Here is a 20,583-nt window from a genome sequence, read left to right as displayed (position 1 = left end):
ATAAAGCTCAGTTCTTAATAACAGGAGGGTTTCAAATGCCCTCATAGCCACTTGGCCATCTGTAAATAAATGAAGTTCAATGAGGAAAATAGCATAAGGAAGCCGTTTTGGTTACTATTTCCATTTTGTTCATTCACATCATCAGTTTCAAGATGACAAATATAGAAAGAGTGTGAGAACACTTTTTAAAAAAAAATTATATTTTGAAACTTGGATCTGAGTTCAAACACTCAATCTAAAGGAGACTTATGATTCGAACATGAGTTATTTATAGTCTTTGTCACTTTCCAGAATTTAAATTTATGTTGGGATAAAGCAAATTCAAGGCTACGTTTGAAAAACAATGGGGCACATTCTTTTTTTTTTTTTTTTTTTTGGATTTACTTATTCTTCAAGTAGAGGCTCTTACATTCTATTTTTGAGACTCTGGGCAGTAGTCCTGGGTAGACATGGATATTAGAATCTCAGGTTATTATTGTATCCCGATGTCCCCTCCTGGATGTATGCTTGATCACTGGGTTGCATTTATATCACCTGAAATGGAAGTGATTCTGATTTACAGCTCAAAATGTGGCTGACTACACCAAATGGCGAACATTTCATTACTTCAGTTTTATGGGTTGTGTCTGAGGGGTTTGGTTCAGAAAATGGACCACTGCTCAAAAGGAGAAAGTTTGTTCCCATGAGGCAGTAGGTATTGAGTCAGCAAATTATGTATGTCCAGCCCAAGTGTCAGGCAGACCATACGTTCCAGCTGCCAAAGTCATCCCACCCCCCCAGCATGCACGCACCTAAATATGCTCACCTAACGTTCACAGACAGGCAGACAGACATATAACACGAGTTAGCAAAGTCCTACTAATGAAGAGAAAAAGCCATGCCACATGGTAGAGTGAGACTGTGACACAGAGCTCTGTGTTCTGTCTTCACCTTCTCTTTCTCACATATCTTTCCCCAGTGCCAATAGCAATACAGATGGCAAATGAAGAGTGAGGAGAAAGCAGAGTGTGAGCGTATGTGAGTCGGCGTGTGTGTCTTCCTCTACGATGGGGCTCTCAGAGCTTTATTCAATCTCTGGCACAATGCAGCCTCTGTAGAAAAGATATTAGGAACAAAAAACAAACTTGAAGATTCAGGAGCAGGCTGCCAGAATTATTAAGAAAAACATTCAGATGATGCCATTAAAAACATATGGGGATTCTATAAAGCTCTGAAAAGAAAATGTTTAATTATGCGCCGTATGCAAAAGCCATCACATTTAGATTAATACCGAAGACTGAAACTGCGTGGGGCTTAAGTAGTCCGCAGTGATGCATCAATCTTTTTACTCCTTTAAAAATAATGTTTTTCTTTCGCTGATGACAAATACCTTTTAAACTGTTGAGATCATGCTGCTATAGTGATACATGGAGTTTAATGAAGTCCAAAGTCACTAACAAAAGTTTCCAAATTAACTTTTTCAAGTTCCCCGAGTTAGATTTCTTTCTTTTCCTACAATCCCCACTCACTTCCCACCCCCCTAAGAACCCCTCCTCCCCCTCTCCACCACACAAAGGTTGACTATGCTGGTTGGATGGTTAGAAATATCCAGTTTTGAGGTTTCCCCTTTTAAGACACTGTAATGAGTCATTGCCCAACTTTTAAGTGTTAATGGTTACCGTGATTTTGATTTCTATTCTCAATAGCTCACATTAGAAGCCTGAAGAAATACAGAACTCTTGTCCGTTTTTAATAAGTATGGAGACTATTTTCTCTCATTGGAATCCGATGTGTTTTAGGATCGCCATCATTTCCTTTCGGTCCTTGTAAAAGTGTAGAATCATTATTTTATATGGCTTTGTATGTGTATGAGGAGTGCTACAGTGGGGGAAAAAAATCAAACTTGGTAGCTAGTAGAGCTTCCAAACAAGTATAGTGGATGTGCTCTGAGTAAATATAAATCAAAACTGCAAAAAGCAATTTGACTTTAGTTACCTGATTACTGCACTCAATTTTATAGTCATACAAGTTTAACTATTGGAAAGGTAGAGCTGAGACTTCTCAAAATTAAAAAAAAAATAGTGTACAGATGCACAAAAAAAAGATATAAGCAGGTTTTGTATTTATTTGAAAATCTTTACTAATCTTAAGACGGTCAAATGTATTCTGTTGGTGCTAGTTCACCTTGGGGAATTTTATGGACTTAAGCACTTGGGGTTTTGATCCCCATTTATTGGGCTAGGCTTCTTTAAGTAAACATGTGGTTTATGAATCTGTGGACAGATTTGTTGCTCACACTTGAATGTGTCAAAACGTTTTCTTAAGTGTCAGTCAGGCTCATGGCAATAAAAATATAAAACTCCTCCCACCCCCTTGATGTCTGTCATTTTCTATATTACATATGTGATTGAAAATTATAAATTACCCAGCCTGCAATTATTTTTAATAAAGGTGGCAGGCTCTAGGAACCTGACTGGCTTACTCAAAGGCCGGGCTGGAAACAGGTTCACCCACTGCCCAGTGCTGAGGCTTTTGGATTGAGGTACGTTGAACTGCTCAGGGGTGATTTCAAATTCAATCTGCTTCTTGCTTATGGAATCCTGAGTCGACCATTCTTTCAGTGTTTTCCTCCCGTGTATGTTTTTGTGTGAAAAAACTTTACTTCGATTGGTTCAGAGCCAGCTACTTCTCACAAAGAGCCACCTGTTTCTGAGTTTACACAGGATATGTTGGATTTATGTAATACAATAGGATCAATTTAATTATGCTTTTCCTTAAGTACAATGCTACCTGGAATTATTTTACTACCTGATACATGCTCACTCTTTGGAGACCAAAAGAAAAAACAAAAACAAACCCTACACTAGCTCTGACTTAAGTTAGCTTTAAGGTATTTCATTACCCCAATTTCTTCTAATATGCATTAAAGGCTATATACTTTCTGTCTGAAAAAAATGGCTGTTCTGAACTCCCCACAGTCCCAGTTATTTACAATGTTTCAAAGCTGTAGAACTACTACAAAAGATTTACTCATATAGCAGAGCATGTAAAATTTAAAATCAATAAAGTATATAAATTTTGCTTGTCTCCTTGAATTGATTCCCGACTCTAATAGCTCAATACTGTAATACTATATACTTTTTTATTTCCAATGTCATTACCCAATAATAATCTCTGGACTTCTTTGCCAAAGCGCTGGGGAAGTTCAGAATTTCTGACAATATTCTTCACAGACAGTTGTCTCAGGCAATTGTTACTCCTTGCACAGCTTCTAAAAATGAATAAGCACATGAGCAATATTAGTTTGGTTCTGTGATATTAGAAACTCAACTAATTTCCTTTGACGTGGTAAATATAGCTGAATATTTGATTTTGTGGGAGAGGAGAAAGATTTGAATTTAGAATGTCTTAGCAGTGGTAGATTAATTCCACAATGTCTTTTGCTTTTTTAAAGAAGAAGTATGAAGTTCAGTTTTGTATGATTTTCTAACAAGGGTTCTTCTGACTATAGCTTTTCTTGGAGTTAGCAAATACGGCACATGCAAGAGGCAGCTAATGTTGGGAAGGTTAACTTTTACCAATGATACCCACGTTTTTTACTCTCTAAGTGTATTCACAAGAATAAATTCTACCTCATCTCAGAACTTGCCAGTATTTTACAGAGTGAAACAGAGCTCTCCTTAATAGATTTAGAAATAAAGATAGTTCTCGGCAAATTAAAGCATGGGAGGCCGTGAACAATTATTCTACCACTTACCTTTACATTCACAAGGGTAGTTGTTTGCTTAAATCATGGTGGTACCTGGGTCCCAGTGCTAAAAGGGTTGAGCTGACCTTGGTTTCTTGAAATGCAAAATGTCGTCAAATCCAAACATGCTGGTGAAATCTAAACTCGCTTTCATTTCTTAATGGCCACTCTCAGCCTGTAAAGAACACAGACAGACGATTGCTTACTTAGGCGTGAAAACAGAAAAGATTGTCCATGCTTGCGCCAGGTATTTTTGCTTGCTAAAGCAATGCTTTCTAGCCAGTCTCTTAAATTCTTCCTTCTCTTATGTTTGTTTAGTGTCGTGATTGACAGAGTCCCCACAAAAAATAAAACTGCTGGAGAATATTAATTTGAATCCCAGCTCTTTTACTTTACTTTGTAACCTTGTGCAATTCTTTAACTCAGAGTCTACACTCGTAAAGTGGGGATTAAGGACTTTGGTCCTACCTCACAGAGAAGTTGTAAAGTGAGCATAGTACAATCTGCAGGACTCTGTGCACATTATAAAGTTCAGAATCCATATCCCCATATTCTCTTCCATCTGAGCTAATCTTTAGCTCCAAGACAGAAATTCAGAAATTTCTCATTGATAGCTTTAGGGGTAGGATTGCCAGATAAAACACAGAATGCCCAGTTAAATTTGAACTTCAGATAAACAACATATATGTGTGTGTGTATGTGCACATGTGCGTGTGTGCGTGTACACACACACACACACACACACACACACACACACATTTATCTGAGATTCAAATTTGACTGGGTGCCCTAAATTTTTATGTGCTAATCTGTCAACCTTCCTCTCTGGCTGGAATATTTCCTTACATTGTATAGATAATAGACTAAAGGTGCTTAGGAGTGGGTATGCAGGGGCCCCATCATGTTTCCAAATTAATGGCTAAGTACTTAGTCCAGCGTAATAATTGAAAGTATCTGGTCTATCGTTATGCATATTTGTAGTACCGACTTCAGTATCTGATGTGCAGCAGGGCAAATTAAGCCTGGTTCTCCCCTCACTCCAGAGGGTGATGGTCTCCATTGAGGTTGGAGGTGGAGGGAGCGGGGGTGTGCGCACATTACCTGCAGTGGTGAGTGTTGATGGTGAATTTCCTCTGGAATGCCACTGCTATGTACTGATCCTTTTTGAGGATTATGTTACCTCTTATCTCACAAAACTAGGTTGTGAAATCTAGAGAAAGGACAAGGCCTCTTTTTAGAGGACATAGGCTCTTCTCAGGACCCAGGACCCAGGAACCAGGGCCCAGGACTCAGGTGTTTGTGTGGTCTCTGCTGGTGTTTTGCCTGGGCCTTTCTGGAAGGGCAAATCGCTTTTGGATGCCTTTCTACTTTCTATTTACATTTATCATCAATTTTTTGGGGGGAGGTTAATTTTCTGTTAAAAAAAAAGATAAAGGAGCTTAGCTAGGCTGATCTTAATTTTAAGTTTTCAAAGCAATGACCATTAAAAAAGTATCTATAATGTGATGTCATACTTGTCTCCTGACATCTGTTATGTTGGGAAAGTCTTGCAAACACAGGTAATCAAGGTTCTCTACTTTTAAATCCACAAATGCTGGATCTGGCACTAAATACGGGATCTTCCCAAGTGTGTAAAGGGGTGGGGTAATTTGTGTATGTCAGTTTACTAAAAATATTCACTATTTTATAGCACTACTTATAAAATCTAGCCAGGTCTAGGTAGTTGTCACACATATCAGAAGACTGATTACATTACCTAAGCTTTCTTTTTAAATTTCTCCTGCCATAATGGTTTATACCAACCACACAATGTGGTCACATGTGGTCTCTGAATGCCCAAGTACTAAGGTGCCTGGAGGTCCTAGCAGGACTGAATTTATTTTTCTGGAGTCTCTTACCACACATTGTCTACTGTACTGTGGAGCAGTAGGTTTGGCCCCTGTAAACCATGGCAGGTGGGTACTCAGTCTATCATAATATCTGTAATGGGCCTGACACAGATGTAGAATTCTTATGAACTCCACTTACCCTCCAGAGGGCAATCTAGGGTCCTGAATGACATATGAAAGCTAGTACCCCTACTTAAACAGCTGACTCTTTGGTCCCTTAAGAAAAGAAACTAGAGCTTCTTATGGTCAGAAACTATGATCTTACTCACCTTTGTACTGTGTGTATTTAGCAAATATTTTTGAATAAGTTTGTCACAGGAAGCATAAAACTGAAGCTACATGATTGAGTTAGGTTGTAAATGTAACTTCTACTTGCCTCTCAACATGGAAACGCTAAAATTTTTACTTGCATGCCTTTTTAATTTTATTATTATTTACTTGCATGCCTTCTTAATTTTATTATTATTTACTTGCATGCCTTTTTAAAAACAAAGCTATTAAGGTCCTATCTGAAGCAGTGTTTTTCAAACTTTAGTGTGCAACCAAATCCCTGGAGCTCTTGCTAAAACACAGATTCCTGGGTCTCGCGCACAGTCTGTGATTCAGTAGGTCTGGGAAAGGGCCTGAGAATTTGCATTCCTGACAAGCTCCCAGATGATGCCAGTGCTACACTGGTCTGAACCACATATCCCAGAGGATTAACCTCCATACATTTGAAGACGCTAGAGGAACTGGATATGTGTGAGAACATTTTGGACTTACAGGTCTCTCTTCCAGTGAAAAAGTACATGCGCGTGGGCTTTGTCTGGTTTTCTTATCCTTGGAAATGATCACCAAAGTATGTAGGCAGCCTTTCCTTTAGGGCAAGAGATTATCATGTTCAAGTCACCATGAGCATTTACTGAGTGCTTCCTAAGGCGCAGGCATACAAAAATAATCCAGACGCACACCCTGAGCTTGAGGAGCTCAAAGCACAGTGTCTCAAAAACTAGGGAAGCAGGCAAAGTATGCATTATGAACAAAGAAGTAATACTGCTGTTTTTAACCTTCTGACCCCAGGACTCAGGACACAGCCAGCTCAGGCCTTTGAGACTCACCTGCTCTTTCCTGTCATAGTGGCCTCTGGTTCCCTGTCTCATCCTTCTAGCCCCACCCACCTTTTAGACTTAACCCCATGTCTCTGTGATCCTTGCTAGTAATAAAAATGATCATCATCGTTCCTCCCATTTATGGAGCTTTATCTATTGCCAGACTCTGTGTATAGGCTGTCACAGCAATCCAAAAGTTGGGTGATTTTATCCCTGCTAAACATATTAGTAAACTGAGGATCAGAGAGATTAAATGACATGACCAGAATCACACAGCTGAGGTGGGTGGCAGAGCTGGGATTGAAAGCTTATTTTTCTGGACATCTAAGCCACTAAACCACATTCCTTCTACTTTTCTACACAGCCAGTATTCTTTTTTTAATTAAGATTTTTAATTTTTATAAAAATGACTAGACAATTGGCCAACATAACCATGTTCCTGTTTAACAAAATGGAAGAAGGATAAAAGAACAAAAATGAGTAATGAGAGAATTCTAGAACGTTTAGCAAAAAATGGCATTTTATGTTTGAAACATTATATGCCCACAGAGTGTTTTTGTGTTAATGACTTGGCTTGGGTCTCAACATTCTTCAGGGTAAGATCCATCCTAGCATTGTCAGACAGGAAAAAAGTAGCCTTCACCCCCTTTTTATGCCAATTTGAAGCTTAGGGAGGTTATGGCTCAAGGAAGTGGTAGACTCAGGACCAGTACTCAGACCCCCTGGTGTCCATTTCACTGGACTGGAAGACCAAGGAAGGAGGCAGTTGGGAAGGGAACAGGATTGGGGACATGAGCATATTGGTCAGGACACTTGTGTTTGCAAAAGACAGAAAACTGAATTCCAATTTACTTAAAACAACAACAAAAACAACCATCATCACCACCACCACCACCACCACCACCACCGGAGATTTTACTGAAACAGGTAACTGAGAGGTTGAGGGCAGATGCTGAGTCCAGGGACTGAAGTTATTATGGCTCAGACTCTTTCCATCTCTCTCCTCTGCTTTCCTCTATGGTGGCTTCATTCTCAGGTTATGTCTCTTCTTATTGTGAATCCAGGAAACTCCCAGCTAGTAACAACAACAACAAAAACCTTTTCTCTTTCCTACTGCTTCTTGCAGAATGCAGACATTGTCCTGGCCTGGGTCATATGCCCAACCTTAAACCAATCACTACAGCCAAGGGATGAAATATTCCTATTGGCCAGGCCTGGGTCATGTGCTCCCTTTTGGAGTCTGGTGTGAGACTCTGCCTAAACAACAGGGCTGTGAGTGAGAGAGGAGAGGTTATCTAAAGGAAAACAGCTGCTGTTACAAGAAAGACAGAAAATGGAGGCTGAGCATTCAAAATCATGAGCTTCAAGTTTAGTGAGCATTATAAAAAAAAAAACTGGGCAAAGTCATCTTCCTAAGCTTTTGCTTTTGAAAGTCCAAATAGCCTTGAGGTATTTCTCATCTAATTCAGCAGGTAGTTATTGGGGTTAGAAGCCATACTGATCCCCTCCCCCCATCACTGCTTATGATGCGCCCTTCCTAAAAGCAGAGTCTGCCAAGGGCCAGGTACTGAATTGTTTTATTGGGTATAACAACCACACTGTTTTCTGTGTAGAACTACTTTGTATTACTGACATTGGAGAGTTGTGATTTACCAGCTAATTTGATTGTAACGATACATTGCTATACATTGGCACACAATTTGGTGTATTTACTGGGTTGTCGGAAAAGTCATGATGCATTTTTGTAATAAAAACATAGAAAAAATACATTGTGCCTTTTCCAACAACCCAATAGATGTTTTCTATTCTGCCAGTGGTTCCATGCCAAAGTTCACATGGCTTTGATATGCACCACATTCAGTGTCTCAAGTGCTAAATGACTGAGGCCCTCACAAATCAGTAGCACATTATCAGTTTCTTCATGTGTAAAATGAAGGTCTGGATGAGATACATTCTAAGATTTATTCAAAGTCCAACATAATATGATTCTATGATTTTAAAGTTTAGGCTAGATCGCATTAGTTTGTAAAACTAGACAAACATTTTTCTACTTTTCTTTTGAGGATGTGCCTTGAGCTTACATTGGGAGAAGTGCTCCTATTTATTTTTAATTTTAATGTTTAGTTGTAGAAAGGGAACAGAAAAAAAAGTCAACTTTGTCACTCTGGCTGTTAAGTTTAAGATGGAGCCATTCCTGGGGTTGCTATGAGGATGTCAATAAAATGTGAAGTTGTCAAGGGAAAAAAAACCAAAAAACAAGAAGAGAGCGAAAGATACAGTACATATGTATCTATTGGGTTGTCAGAAAAGTCATAACATATTTTTCTATGTTTTTTGTTGCAAAAATGCATCATGACTTTTCCGACAGCCCAAGGCTTTGAATTTATGGGGGCCGGTTGCCATTTCAACTTGGTGACCTGACTCAACAATGAGTCCAGTTGCCAGAATTGGAGATAGGTACAGAATCTCAGGAAAAATCCTTCTAAATTTTCTTTTAAAACACTCTCTTGGGATACTTTTGGATAACTGGCTATTTATTGCTTTCACTCATCCTATTGTTTTCCCCTTCAGGAATTTAGGCTCCCTGAAGTTAAAGGGCACCAGGATTACATTTGTCAGCTATTTTCTTATAGTTTTAATTAAATAGTTATACATGATTTGATGTTCATTGTCTTATTTCTCTGTTGGAATGTAAACTCCCTGAGGGCAAGGGATATTTCTGAGCTTTTAGTACTTAGTACTTTGCACTCCTTAGTACTTTGCACAGAGTACGACTGAATCCATGGATAGAAATTCTCAGGCTCTCATTATTTTGGGGGGTGTCATTTTGAGAAACATCTGCCATCAACTGTGACTTACGTGTTCTTCTGTTTTGAAAATAGTAACTTTAAAGATTTTTGTTTAACAAATTATTGAAAAACTTAGGCGGATTTGAAAACAGAGAATGAATCTATTTGTATAAGCCCTAGAGGACACTCCCTCCTCTGGATAACTGTCCTGGGACAAGCTATTTCTTTATTTTTTTCTCACAGCTTAAAATGTCTACATGCTTGGGCCTTTTTGGGTAAGTCTTCACAAAATTCAAAGATACAATCTGCTTAAAAGTAGTAGCAAAGTACCATGTTTGGAAAAATCCATTGTCTTATAAATGAAACTAAAGGACCATGAACCCAACTATTGATAATTTCTAGCTGAAATCCAACATCTGGGCAAGATTTCTGAGCTCCATTTCCTCAGTATGCCAAATAGCTCATCTGGAAGCAGTCGGCCAAGATTTAAGAGGTGATAGTGGTCCCTTGACTCGTTCAGTCTTTGGTCTCCCTGGAGCTTCCTGCCAGGGCAATGATGAGTGATAATTGCTTCTGGGTTTTTGTAGTGTGGTCCAAGGTATTTTAGGTGTTTGCTTTGACCACTAGATTTCATCTAGAACATTATCCATGATGACAATTGGTTACTTTCAACCGACTTTGAGTTGATTGGTAACCTGAAGAGAAAGTTCCTATTGCCTGTTCCGTGACGCATATAACTTCCTACCATCCACATCGACTCTTTTCATTTATCCCCATGTTGAAGTATTTATTGTCTGTTGTTGTTTAGGTTTCAAAAAAATTGAGTTATGCTTTCAAATCCTTTACTTGATCAAAGGCAATTAGAGTCCAGATTTCCTCTGTGAGCCTTCCCATGAAGAATTGACCTAAGGAAAATATTAATTCCTCAGGAAGATGTTTCTATCCACCTGACTTTGGAAATACAGATACAAATGTTGCACACCCTTATGGTAAATGGTTATGGCAGAGGATTCATAGCATGGTGATTTAATACTCGGTTCTGGAATCATGCAGAGTAGGCTGGACTCCTGGGCCTGCCGCTGTGGTTCTGACCCTGAGGTACCATCTTTAACAGCCCTTAGTCTCTGAGCCAAGAGAGCATATGCTTAGCCCAGGGCTAAGGTTACATAAGAAATGGTCCATAGATGTTACCTTAAAAATAAGATGGACTTTTATTGCTAAAAATGTACAGACAACTAAAAGATATTAAAAAAGTGGTGAAAGGAATCAAGTTTACTGTTCATTGGTGTAAAAGTCAGATATGATCCATGTAGAACGAAAATAGAGCTGCATCTGAAACACATTTTTTTAAAAATCATGCTCCTTAAGCTTTGGTTGAGGGTCAGTTTAATAATGTCACATGAAGAATATCTATATTTTCTGTAAAATAGTGGTAGAAGATATCCAATATCTTGTTCAGAGTTTCTTATCAATTCATAGAAAGCCCTTTTATTGGATAATGAAAATTATATATAACCTATTTATTTCTTTTCACTTTGTTTTTCAAGAAGCTGAACACTAAATTAAGTGTTCAAATGGTAGTAGCCATACGAAGTGTTTTTTTTTGTTTGTTTGTTTGTTTTTTTACTTCTCCATGAATTTTTTACTTCTATTTGAATAGTTTTAGTGTTGATGTGTGTTTTATCTTGAGAGGCCTACATTCTTGAGGGAAGAAGGAAGTTAAATTATGTAAGAGATGCCTCCCAGAGTTTGTCTATAATATTTTAGCTTTTTTTCCTCAAGCAAATACCAAAATTGGCATTTGAAAAATGCTTTGAACTCTTTCAGCGGAAAAGTACTATGTAATGTTAATACAATATATTTATTTTCACAAGTACAGATAAAGCTTGCAAGATATTCTTACAAAGAAGGTTCCCTCTGTAGTGTAAGGTAGAATGAGGGACTTCTATGATGCTTGATTACTTTGTTATGTTTCAGTTTTTTCAAATTTTAAGCTATTAGGCTTATAGTATTAGGCCCATATATACATAGGTCTTTATCTACAAATGATGCCTGGCTTGAATATGGGAGAGAGTGCCTCTTTACATAACCATGTTCTCAGCTGGAGCATGAGCTTTCACAGGGACCCAGGAGGTAGAGTTGGGTGGTGGAAAAAAAAAATCTCATGTTTTACAGTCAGACAAACTGAGGTTCATATACCAACTCCATCACCTGTTAAACAGATTAGCCTTACTTTTTTTCTTCTGTAAAATGGTGATGACAATATTTACTTTATACGGCTGAACTGAATATTTACTTTGTTTCAATCAGTGATGACTGCTATTTGCCTAGGCTGCTGGCCCTATGGGAGCTGGCTAGCTCCCAGCTGCTCTGAAACTTGGGCAGACATAATGGAGTGAGTTGGGATTGTCACGGGAGCATAAAATAATATTGTTCTTCAGGGGCTGGCCTAGGGCAAAATCCCCTGGCATATCCCATTTTCTTTTTCCTCCCGCACTGTCCACCTTCAACCTGAAGGACCACAGGAGAACTGCCACTATAGCGGAATGAAAGGCGAGGTTGGATCTCGTGGGCAGGAGCTTTACTTGGCGCTTCCTCCTGCCCTTCTCGGATGACAACTGCTTTTCCAGTAGTGGGACATGGATGGAACTGCTGGGGACAGCGGTTTTTCTTTTTTCAAGGCAGAATTATCCATCATTGTGTCTATTGGGATTAAAACATTTTTTTTTTATTGCTCACCAGAAAATTATATTCTTTATTTATTTTCTGAGTTGAATTGTAGATTATAGAAAAGTTGATTTAAAAATATACTGGCTCTCAGGTATTTTAAAGAGGTTGCTTTAAAGTATGATACATCGGACGTGCCAAGATAATGTTCAAGCCCTGCTCTCATTTACTCGCCTGCCCCATGCTCATTCTTCAGGTATTTGCTGTGTGGTGGGTGTTGTTCAAGGTGCTGAGGAGAGAAGAATGAGGATAGCGTGTGACCTATCCCACGCACGATACATTTTTACAATCAAATCGAGCATTGTTTTAAATAAGAAAAAAATAACCTTGCTTTGGGTCCAGGTATCTGAATGAAAGGAAAGATTTTGGCATTCAAGGCTTCAATGGTCAATGTGGGCACAATTGCTTCTCCAACCATCCTGATTCCTTTGTTAGTGGGTGCTGAGGAGTCCTGTTGAATTTTGTACCCTCGAAGCCTTTGCTTTCACATGCTCCTGGCTCCTTGCGCGCCAAACCTTTTGGTCACTCTTCGTGCCCCCAACCATTCACCACTGAATAAGGCAGAATCAGATGGGCAAACTCAGTTCTTTGGTAAAATGATCTCTTTTCTTTGACTCTCTGCTTAAGACCTTGTAGGATTTTTGGTTGTGTTAGAGTCCGTTTTCCTGTTTGGAAAAGTTGTATTTTATGAAATCCTGTGGTAAGATCCCTTGCACTTGAATGAAACAGCTTATTATGAGTGTATTAAAAGTTTGGGAGTTCAGTTAAGCACTAAACTTTTGCACACCCTAAAATACAAATGTATGTACTAGAGTACTGACACGGTTTCCGTATAACCCTGTGAATTCCTTTCCCTCTAAAATTAGATTTTCGTGTTTGGGTTAGTAAAGCATATGGTTGCAGACCCTCATAGAGCTATTGTGAAATATTAGGTCTGTATTTCCGGAGGCGTTAGCCACTGGCTGAAACCCAATTCTGATGGGAGAGTGAGTTGTGCATATGACTGACATTACAAATACAATGAAAGTAAAACAACCCCCTAAAAAAAGAGCAGGCCGTTATTTTTCAGTGGTGGGAAGAAGTTGCAGGTGTGCCTGATGTTTTTAAAGCTCTCAATTATTGATCTTGTCCTAAGACTTAGAAATAGAACCATTAATGTGTCAGTGTGACCCAGATAACAGATGATTACTGTCCATCTTTAAACAGCACTTAGCACTAAAATGTATATGTAATGCATGCAAAAAGGCCAGCTTTATCACACTTCCACAGGTTTTACAGGAAGGAATTCATTCTTTCATTCCTTTTTCCCTTGGCCCTCTTCTCTCTCCCCCGCCTCTACTCCAGACTTATTCCCTCTGGTAATTGATAGAAATTCCTACTGGACATTCCAGCCACTAGCTGGCAGACATAACAAACACAACATGTGCAGCACTATAATGGAAATATCTTAGAACACAACTTTTTACATTTTTGGTAACTACTCCCTTCTGAACTGTGGAGCTCATCACAGTGAACAAGGCAAGTTCAAGTACCACAGCACCTAGGGATTGTAGTTCAATTTTACTGTAACCTCAATTTTACCACCATAAGTCAAGTTTGTCATCAGAGGGCTCCATATTACCCATATAGGCAGATTCATCTGCCTCACTCTGCGCATGTGGTCAGTGCATGAGCAGCAAGTCGGTAATACATCTTTATTTAAGCCAAGTCTTGGATTCAGTCCCAAATGACATAATCTCCCATAAGCTGGGAAATCTGGTCTAGACCACAGAATGTTATGGGGTGCACACCTGTTCAGGGGATCATAGTCAAAGGATAGTTAACAACATTTCATTGTCATCCTGGGGGAACAAAATAAGTCACACTTGGCAGGAGTTGGACCTGGGCCTAAAGCTACTTGACATTTTTATATAACAAATTAGAATATTTGGTAGGACTGTTGCAAGGGGTCTATATTCTAGGTAAGATTAAAGCACCAAGTATTGGCACAGTGTTACTCTCTGTGCCTAGCCATAGTTAGGAGGGATTAGATGGAGAAACTAAGGCAGATGAATAAACTACGGTTTGCAGTAATTCAGACTCCTCGTGATGGAAACCTTGAAAATGGAGCTGGCCCTGAAGGAGGAAGTGGAAAAGAGGAGCTGGGATGCTGTGGAGAAAGAATTGACAAGACCCAGTGATTTCACCAAGTTTGTCCACTCATTCATTGATTCTTTCATTTTCGCTCACTTATCCATGCATCCGATATTAATAAGTGCCTAATATGTTTCTAGCTACTGTGGCAAGCACTTTGGACAAAGCAATAACAAGACATGGTTTCTCACTATGGAGAAAACTAAAACTAGGGATCAAGGGGAATGATTTCCTCAAAAGTAAAATTAGGGATCAGGAGAATGGTGTTTCCTCTTTATAAGATAGGAGGATTGGGAGGGAGACCCTGGACATGACGTGTTCTTTAGACTTACTGTGTTTGACTTGACATTGTACTATAGACGCTTCTCACAGAGATGAGGAAGAAAGAGAGGTGAAGAATTAGGACTGAGCCTAAAAAATTTAGAGTTACCCACTGCTGGCAAGAAGCTGAAAATCTAGGGCCAGATGAGTTTCTTGGGAGAGTGACTAGGCAGTAGGCGTGAAAGTGGGTCTCCACAGCATAGGGTATGGCAGGGCAGTGTGGGTGAGGAGGTAGAGACCAAAGGAAAGGATTTGTGCAAAACAGTGTGGACCTAAAAAACCAATTATGACCAAATTATTAGAAGTATACCTGGAACTCACTTCTATAAAGAATACCTTTAGGGAACAAGCCTGTTACACAGATGGCAACTAACTAGAGTCAGATTAAGAGACCGATCTGGACTAAACATAATAAGAGTCTTGGTAATGTGGGAGAAACAAACAGGGCCTAAGCAGTTATAGAATTATCTGCTGAGTGCTTTTGTGTGTACTGTGGGAATTTCACAATCTAGAGGAGTGTGTCCAGAGAAGAACATTTAAAGCAATATGTGTGTTGGAAGATAGGAACCTATAAGACAAAAAGAATGTAAATTCTTTAGTTCTTTAGGAAACAAGGCTGAAGGGACAAAATGAATAAGTCATTAACCAGATGTCTAGTCACTATATGCCAGACTCTATAAGAATACTAAAAAATAGTGTTTACTTCTAAAGAACCCCAGACTGTGCATGGGAGATTTTTGTTCTAGCTTGGTCTTGCCACCTATGTGCTGTAAGATCTAGTTATGTTAAATAATTCAACAGCATTGGGCCACTGTTTGCCTACTTACAAAATATAGAGATTGACAGATGATCACTTAGGCCATAACCTGAAAAATATTGATGGGTTATAATATTAATTACTATTGTAACCTATTGAAATTCAAAGATACCCAAGTCCAATTGATTTGAATGAAAGTTTGATGTTGTATCTATACATCTAGTACATAAAATGAATCAAGAGTACTTTGCTTAAGAAAAGCCTGCTAATTGACCCTAACATAAAAACATTTAAAAAAAGTGGTTTAAAAAACATCAGATTTTGTACACTAATTAAAATTTGCCTGTCATGTTTGAAACAGGCCTCAATTTTAACTGGGATTTGTTTTCTAATGCTTGAATTTGTTTTTCATGATTCTGTGGCAAAGGGTGACTATGCCTTCCTGCTGAAGGATTTTCCCAACACCTTTGCCATGTCTGCCCTCCGGGGATTTCAGATAACAAGCAAGCACCAAGTTGGCCCTCTAAATTTGGCCCCTTCTCCCTGCCACAGTGTTTAGCAGATTGGATGAAAATGTGTCCACAGAGATTAGATATTTCAGTGACCACAGTGCATTTTTCTGCTCAGAAAGCTATCTCCTGAATCAGCCCTCTACCTCTGGTTTATCGGGAGGAGAGTACAGACAGATAACATCCTTGCAATGTGACCCTGACCTTTGTCAACCTTTGTTAAGGCTTCATCTGAAGTCAGGCCTAATGTTTGTAAACAGGATGTAATTAAGGCTGGGAACTGACAGGGTCTGACATTAAGACAATGCAGAGCTGGCAGGGAATGGTCTGTCAGATGTCAGCTTGCATTGTGTTCTAAGTGCCTTCATAATAATTAGTGTCCTCTGTCTGAAGGAAGTTCACTCAACTTGGATTAATCTGTCACAGCTTAGAGGCCATCCTTGGGAGGGCAAGTGTTTCCTCTGATAAACCTTAGAACAAGTATGAGAAAAAAAGCAAAGAGACTCAAAAGAAAACTGTGAAAGTCAAGACTACTGGTGACAGGTGCTGCCTGAAAATTAGAAACAGGAAATAGGAAAAAAAAAAAAAGCTCCCCCCTCCACATCCCAATCACGAAGTGAATGCAAGAGTTCACCATCATCAGAATTGGCTGTAGTCGTCCTGGCCTGCTGGCCTGTTATGCCGTGAGTAGACACAGGAAGATGAGTGTTCAGAGAAGCCTGTGCATAAACACATTGTTTGGCTTTTGCCCTTCACTAGCACAATGTGTGTGTCAGATTGTTCACACCCTGTAAGAGGGTTTAGGTTTAACATGTAATTGATTCAAAGAGGCTGAATGAATCTGCTTTCTGTTATTGGAAGACACATGTTGAGCATCTTCTGGTAGTTGGTGCGGTACAAAGCCAGTCAACAGATATTGTACCTGTCTTCTTCACTTTCGAACTAAGGCAGATGAGCCCGATGCTGAGAGATTGCTGTCAGTAGCCTTTTTCGTTGGCTTGGATTCTTCCTGAATTGTCCACGTCATCACAGAAAGTAAGGACTGAAATGGATACTTATACACCCGTGTTCATAGCAGCACTATTAACAATAGCTGAAAGGTGGAAACAACCTAAATACCCATAACAGATGAATGGATAAACAAAAGGTGGTATATCCATACAATGGAATATTATTGAGCCTTAAAAAGGAAGGACATTCTGACACATGCTACAACAGGACGAACCTTGAAAACATTATGCTAGGTGAAATAAACCAGACACCAAAGGACAAATAATGCATGATTCCACTTGTTTGAGGTACCTAGAATAGGCAAATGCATAGAGATAGGAAGGTGAATAGTGGTTACTAGGAGCTAGGGGAAGAAGGAAATAAGGGGTTGATGCTGAATGGGTACAGAGTTTCAGACTGGGAAGACAAAAAGGTTCTGGAGACGGATGATGGTGCTGGTGGCACAACAATGTGAATGTATGTAATTATACATTTAAAATGTACACTTGTACACTCTACTTTCTGTGTAATATGTACTTAAAATCTGTACAATTGTACACTTAAGAATGGTTAAAATGGTAAATTTTATCATGTGTATTTTGCCACAATAATTTTCTTTTTTCCAGAAAAGTACCAATCCAAAATTAGACTCTTCAAGCTTGATGGGCCGTCATGGCGTCTCTACTTGACTCATCATACCAGGGAAGTGACAGGGTCCACCCAGGGTCATGCTAGGATCTGGTGGGAGAGCCTGCTCCTGACAAATGGACCATTCACTTTTTTACTACCAAATGCTATTCTTATGTAGTATAGGTGACCCTTTGCTACTCAGCTTTTGGTAAAGATGAAGCCCCGAGGCACACGAATAATGGTTCTCTTTGGCATTTATCTGAGTGTAGAATTTAGTGACTATTTGTACTTATTTAGCAGTTTTTAAAGGCCTATATTTGCATAAGACTCTTCTAGGTCTCTTTCAACTTTATAACTTGATATTTCCGTGATTGTATACAGACAGGATGACTGTAGGTTCAAATTTATTTTGAAACTAAAAATAAGACTAATGTCCTTCACCTAAGCCGTTGAATTTTCCATTGGATGCAGTAATAGTATTAAAAGCTTCCTGATTATCAATGAGAAATAAAAGAAGCCATATAATAGTTCCCAGCTGAAGAATGTCCAGAAAGGAATATTATATCAAAGAGGCAACAACTTTGAATATGTACTTTAAGAAAGTACCTATTTTAGGAAAAAGTAATTTAATTTCATTACTTTTGTAGTTGCATGACTTTCTTAAATCAGAAGATGGTGCTGCTTATCTGAATAGTTTTTCCCGAGGTTTATCTTAAATAAGGTCACCAAACTTATAGGATTGACAGGATGGGTAAGAAAGTCAGGCAAAATGTGTGTGTGTGTGTGTGTGTGTGTGTGTGTGTGTGTGTTCTTCGTTTGCTCTTTAACATCCTGGGCAATTTTTTAGGAACTTAAACTTCAGAAAATAATTCCTTGTTTTCTTTTTTGCCCTCCCATCTTTCTATTAAAGCAAATCCACTATCATTTTTCTCTATGTGTCCCACACCACCCCCATGCCAGGTATTATTATAATTAAAGTAATTAATGGCATACACAGTGATGAAGTGTAGGGGTGGGAGAAAATGGGGAATACGCAATACTCAACAAAACAATTCTGGGATTGTCTTCTCCAGGTCTTCCTGTCTTATTTGAAAGTATATGGAGAACTGAATGAGGAGGAATCCATCTCGAATTAGCATGTATATTATATCATTAGCATCCAACCTTCCTTAGGAATAACTATCATTTACTGAGAACCTACTATGTTCAAAATATTATTTCATTTATGTTTTGCAACATTCCCTTAAAAGAGTTATTTTCTCAGTGGATTGAACTGAGGTTTAAGAGGCCAAATAACTTTCCAACGGTTACTCACCAAGAAACAGTGGAGTTGGGATTTAAACTAAGATTGGACTCTGCTCTTTCCACAGTGGTAGGCCACTTATTTTTGGATATAAATGAAGAAAAGGATAAAGAAAAACCCTAAAGAATGTCACTTTTCCTTTGCTACCTCTTCTTTCTGAAAGCAGACACCTTAATGCAGGAAAGTTAATTTAGGACTCAATTGATGAATTCTCTGGTAGGAGGGAGGACTGTATGCCTTTAAATAGATTGGCATGGAGGCAATAGTGGGTACCAGTCACCATCAGCCTGACGTCAACAGTGTTTTCAAAGAAAAGATAAGGGCTATCAAATTAAGCTAACAATAGGTTAATTTTTCATTACCCTGAATTAAATTACCAATTTACATACATGTGTTTGTAGGCTATATCCTGAAGATTATCATTAGTTTAGGAGAAAGAGAAGTTTGCTTTAGTGGCTGGCAAGGGGACAGATCTTTTCAGAAGCACAATTTGAGCCAAAGCGATAAACCACTTTGTACAGGACGAATAGCACTAATGCTTACCCAATGCATAGGGTAGATGTTTGACCAAAAGTATGTATCACTGACATTGTGATTCAGACACATTTTTTTGAACGATCCAGACAACAAAGAGGTATGTCCTTCTCATGAGTAGTGAAGAGAGAAGCTATTTCCTCCTTGATGAAAGACTAGGCTTAATAGCCGGAGACCTGTGAGGGACAGTTAAGTGGAAGTACATGCAAATTTTAAAAACAACTGACTTTCCAACTACCACAACCTAGAAGAAGAGGGAGAACAAAAGTGGCATGGGGGTGGGTGTTCACACTGTCAAGAGTTGGAGATGTACCAGCCAAAATGGGGCCAAGTATCTCCACTTAACCTAGGGAAACTTCTTAACGAAATGTAGTATTATCTTTCCTGTAAATACCAGTATCTCCGTGGGCCCAAGGATAGCTGTCATTTGTGACTGCTAGAGGAAAGAGTAAAAGACAGAGAAGCATCTTACGGAATTAACTTTGATGCCCTAAATACATTTTTTTGGATGTGTAAATATATAACCCCTGGAAGAAGAAGAAAAAAAAAAAGGCAGAGCACATAAGGTTTTTTTTTTTCAAGATAGGTAAATCATTTTCTTTTTAAATGAAATTCAGTTTGACTGCATGAAATATGAACAGTAATTAAATGCACAGTCTGTGGGCCTTCCATACTTTAAAGCGCTTTCTTAAAAAAAAAAAAAAAGGCAAAAGAGTACTCACCTCAGACAGGCCAATTACCCAAGAATGATGAAGTCAAGAGGAAAGTCGCTAAATTTCTTTACTTGAGTGATCACAACGCCAGCCCGTGATTAGTCCCCGCGGCACCACGGGGATGTGGCGGGGACACTCACATTGGAAGACTTCAAATGGTCATTTCCTTGGTTAAAATAAAATCTGACTGCACTAAATAGACAGTTTTTAATCTCAATTGGACATCTGAAGATTTCTCAAGCTGTTGTTGGCTGTGGCAGAAACAAATTTTTCTGCTTTGTTGATTAAACCGGTGGTCTCCACCATTGCTTATCGGCCTGCAACGAGCTGTTCTTTTTAATTAAAAGTGAGCCACCACGAGAGAGCAATTAACAGCTAGTAATTACTGTGCTCTTCAGAACGGCAACATTCTGCCTTTCATTCCAATTATATAATGGACAAGTGGCTTTTTGATCTTCAAATTAGTGAGCTCT

At 38.9% G+C, this 20,583-nt stretch overlaps 1 long non-coding RNA gene across 1 annotated transcript; it reads right to left on the bottom strand.

The window, feature by feature from the left end:
- Positions 1 to 993: 993 nt before the first annotated feature.
- On the bottom strand, positions 994 to 3,764 carry LOC109383471 (uncharacterized). The gene is made up of 3 exons (XR_002124186.1): positions 3,737 to 3,764; positions 3,141 to 3,250; positions 994 to 1,091 (listed from the first exon to the last, which is right to left on the bottom strand). It is a non-coding gene; the product is annotated as an uncharacterized LOC109383471 (long non-coding RNA).
- Between the last annotated feature and the right edge of the window lie 16,819 nt (positions 3,765 to 20,583).

The sequence above is a fragment of the Hipposideros armiger genome, unplaced genomic scaffold (genome assembly GCF_001890085.2).
Source record: "Hipposideros armiger isolate ML-2016 unplaced genomic scaffold, ASM189008v1 scaffold_83, whole genome shotgun sequence".
Classification (NCBI taxonomy): Eukaryota; Metazoa; Chordata; class Mammalia; order Chiroptera; family Hipposideridae; genus Hipposideros; species Hipposideros armiger.
This window is presented reverse-complemented; position numbering and strand designations above follow the sequence as displayed.